Genomic DNA, 4610 nt, shown 5'->3' on the forward strand with positions numbered 1-4610 from the left:
AATGAGACTACTTCAGATTGAAATAAAACTGGTTTTTCTCTCCCCTCCAAATCTCGTCTTTTTGACTTAACTTTTTTGGTTTTGGAATGTCAGGCAGGGCAATTCATGTTATATAGGAAAATCTATTTAAGGCAAGTAATTACAATTTTATAAACACACAAAAAATTTCCCAAGTGGCTTGAGAAAGACTAGGCACAAACTGGAGAGATAGTAAGGAGGCGTGAGAATAGCCACCAATGAGTGCTCAATGAATCAAGTTGGCAGGAATGAAGTGACAAGAGTTTTATATAAAACAGGACTTGGCTGCCAGTAATTCCCTACTAAATAGGTATAGAAGGTCCCTTGCTAGGGACCCTTGACACTGGTTAACTCTGAGAAGATTTTGTGCCTCTTCCCTTATTCCTTCTAGGGGTATTCAACTGTTGGCCATTTGAATACATCCAAGGGTTATCTGGGCACTATGACTCTGTATTTAAAATACTACTAATCTCCATACTCACAGAAGGAAAAAAAAACCACAATTAAATTCAAGTGGGGGAATGGAGAAAGTGAGAAAAGGGATAAGGAGGAGGGAAGGGTAACAGTGAGCTCTCACCTAAGTCACACTACATAAAGATACACAGCACACCCCCTGGGTAAAGGGCTCAACTACAACTTGAACCATACCTAAGAAATGCAAACAATGTAATTATTTGTACCCTCATATCAATCTGAAATAAAAAAATAAAATAAAATACCAATAAATGTGTTCCTGTTGCATTGTTTATAAAGTAAATAGCTGAGGCTAGGTAATTTATAAAAAGAGGTTTTTTTCAGCTCACAGTCCTACAGACTGTATGACAAGCATCTTGCCTACATTCGCTTCTGGTGAGGGCTTTAGGGAGCTCCTAATCAAAACAGAAGGCAAAGGTGCAGCAGGTGTCATGTGACAAGAGAAGGAGCAAAGAAAGCGAGGAGGCAGTGCCAGGCTCCTTTAAACAACCAGCCCTGGTTCATTACCACAGGGAAGACATCAAGTCCTTCATAAGGGATCTGCTCCCATGACCCAAACACCTCCCACCAGGCCCCACCTCCAATGCTGGGATCAAATCTCAACATGATATTTGGAGGGGCCAAACATCTAACTCATACTAATATGTTGTATTTTAATGTGTGCAGGAAATCATGACAAAAGGCTCTCTGGAGGCTTAGGGCAAAGACTAAGGCAGAGCTTCTTAGATGGGCAGGTGGTCCCTAGACCACCAGCTGAGATAGTTGCCTGATGGAAGAGTTGATGGCCCCCGTAGGCCACTACTGTATTGGGACTGTCACTACCCATTTTCCTTCCAAACCCCAGGGCAGCAACATTTTCAAAAAAGAATCAAATTCAGGGATGAGAAGCAGCTCCAGTCACCCTCCACTGCCTTTTCTGGAAGCTACTGTAACTAGGGCTAAAAACAGCAGAGGGCAGTGAGAAGGGTGTGGTTTAGAGCCATGGACAAACTTCAGGCTTTCCTTCCTAGTTCTTCTCTCTAACACATCAAGAAGGGAGTCCTACTGTATCCCACACTATCCCATTTCTGAATGATACATCAACTCCCACTTGCAGCTTTAGGAACTTCCTGCTGCAAACCAGAGGTCTGATTCCCATAGCAGGTATGGGTGCCAAGTGACATTGTGGATTGGCTTCAGGCTCCAAAACACCACTTGGGGGGCAGCACCATAGCCACTCTGACTACTGGATCTTCTCTTTCCAGTTTTCTACCTTTGTCAGATTTCCTCTATTTTATCTTCTACCTCTTTTACCAAACTTGTTATTTTTTCTAGTTTTTATTTTCCATAACTCTTTTTGTTCTCTGAATATTCCTTTCCTTAGATTTGTACCCTATTCTTATCTCGTTCATACAACATGCTCTCTGCTCTTTTTAGGGATGTGATGTTCTCTCTGTAATCCTTTGTGTAGCTGTCACTTGTGATCTCTGCTTTTCCTGGGAGCATCAGGGCCTGGCCTCTCAGGAAGGGACTGCATCCACGCATGGGATATTCCCTGGTCCTAGCTCCCCACTGCTCTGCTCACTCAGGGAGCCTCTATGGGGTCCACGACTGACTGCTGGAAACCACTACAGCTGACAACCAACCACAGGAAAAGGGCTCAAGTTAAGACACACACTCTTTTTGGGGTTTTTTTTGGCAGTTTTTGGCCAGGGCTGCGTTTGAACCCACCACCTCCGGGATATGGGGCCAGCGCCCTACTCCTATGAGCCACAGGCGCCCAGAGGTACTCACTCTTAATTCTACTTATTAAATTATCAGCACAGTGATATCACTCTTGTGCCTATGAAATTCACTTATTTTTGACCCCACCAAATACTGTTTTCACTTACAATGTACCCAGCTGAAACTGGAGTAAGACTGGCTTCCTATAATGTCTGACTTTGTTCTATTTTTAGACTGGGTCATTCAAGGCACTTAATGTGAATAATGAGCTAATTTCAGGGAAAAGTTTTTGCTTTTTGTTGTTGTTGTTGTTGTTGAGACAGAGTCCCACCCTATGCCCTGAGCAGAGCGTAACGGCATCATAACTCACTGTAACCTCAGACTCAAGCTGTGGGCATCCTATTGCCTTAGCCTCAGGAAGCTGCTGGGATTACAGGCACTTGCCACAGCACCCAGCTGGGTTTTTCATTGTTTTATGAGTCCGCGTCTCACTCTTGCTCAGGCAAGTCTGGAACTCCTGAGCGCAAGCAATTCTCCCTCCTCAGCCTCCCACAGTGTTGGGATTACAGGTGTGAGCCAACATGCCTGGATAAGGAAAAGTTTTTGAATTACACATTTTCGTATCTACTACATTTGGAGGTTAAATGACAGAGCAAAGATTCTACACAGCCAATTAAGAGAATGCTTTCTAATTAGGGGGAGAGCAGGATAAGAACAAACTACTAAAAAGATGGTTAAACTAATTTCTTTGGAAATCTGTGACAAATATAAAGACACTTGGCTTGGCGCCTATAGCTCAACCGGCTAAGGCGCCAGCCACGTACACCTAAGGTGGCGGGTTCGAATCCCCAGCCCAGACCCACCAAAACAACAATGACGGATGCAACCAAAAAATAGCCAGGCGTTGTGGCGGGTGCCTGTGGTCCCAGCTACTTGGGAGGCGGAGGCAGGAGACTCACTTGAGCCCAGGAGTTGGAGGTTGCTGTGAGCTGTAATGCCACGGCACTCTACCCAGGGGGACAGCTTGAGGCTCTGTCTCAAAAAATAAATAAATAAATAAATAAAGACACTTACCTCTCTACTGTGAACTAGAGAAAATTCTATCAATAAGATAAAATATAAATGTTAAAGAAAAATACAGTAACTTATAAAAGCAGGTCTAACTACATTAATGAATATATTTTAAAAAAGAGAGAGAGAAAGCATCGTCTAAAACCTCTTTGCACTAAATGAAGTGACTATGTTCTTTTGGGGCAGTGCTTTGGGTATCTGAGTGTGGCCCAAGAGAAGGCACCCACCTCTCTAGACTTCAATTTCATCCCCCAGCAATGAGGTGATCTCATAGCAAGACTGAAAAGTCGTCACTTTTATAGTGGGTACCATCACTCCCCACAGAGGAGGGACTGTGTCTGCTGACTAGCTGCGAAGGCTCCATCTGAGTACAGAGCTTGCACAAAGCAAAGTCAAAAAGACCATAATGGCTTCAAGCCTCTGAACAGCAATACTTAAGGTGGAAGACACATTAGTGTATGATACCGTTAAAGCCCCCAGGATAAAGTGACTTACAACCTAAAATTCCATACTGAATAAACTACCAGTCACACATGTGAATGGAACAAAGGTGCTGATCTCAAAATAATGATACCACATGCCCCCTTTCCCAGAAACCACTGGAAGATTTGCACTTCCAAATCAAAAGGATAAATCAGGAAAAAGGAAGACAAATGACCAAGAAAAAAAAGGCTCCAGAGAGACAAGAGGGACTCTCTTTAATTGAAAAGCAATCTCAGAATAAGTGCAATACAGTAAGATTAAAGAACAATCAAAGCAGAAAGGAATGGGAAAGATGGAAGGGCTAATGACAAGGAAACAATCAGAGTGAGACCACCTGATATGTATGCACATACAGAGCTTTATAATGTGGCCATAACATGTGGAGATAGTTGGTGATAGCTACATAGAAAAGTAAGTTAATGAAAAAAAAACAAGGCAATTAAGGACTCCGGAGAAAACAAAAAAAAAGTATATAATCATCATACTGCAAGACTCAGCTGTAACAGTTACAAAGTCATAATATTATAAATACCAAAAATGGATTTAACTAAAAGTTACTAAATTTTACTAATTGGGACAATGTGGAAGAGGGAAGAGAGTCTGAGAGTGTAGGATAGGGGTGAGAGAAAGAGGTAATTACGTAAGAGTTAAATTCAAAGTAAGAAAGGATAAAGGGAAAAAAAATAAGCCTGCTATTTAGAAATATGAAGGTAGTTAAAAAGTTTAGTTACCCAAGGAAGTAAAATCAGGGTAGGGCAGGGCTGGGCTCACTTTTTATTATAAGCTCTGCAGAACTATTTGACTTTAAAAACTATTAGCATATAAAAATACAAGTAAAACTAGTTTAAAAAAAACCAACC

At 42.0% G+C, this 4610-nt stretch overlaps 1 protein-coding gene across 1 annotated transcript in view; it reads right to left on the reverse strand.

Annotated features, from left to right (window-relative positions):
• The window catches only part of CDC42BPB (CDC42 binding protein kinase beta), a 134217-nt gene that overhangs the window by 67745 nt on the left and 61862 nt on the right, over nt 1-4610 (reverse strand). The gene's annotated exons all lie outside the window — the stretch shown is intronic.

This window comes from Otolemur garnettii, unplaced genomic scaffold (genome assembly GCF_000181295.1).
Source record: "Otolemur garnettii isolate 467f Iridium unplaced genomic scaffold, OtoGar3 scaffold00149, whole genome shotgun sequence".
Classification (NCBI taxonomy): Eukaryota; Metazoa; Chordata; class Mammalia; order Primates; family Galagidae; genus Otolemur; species Otolemur garnettii.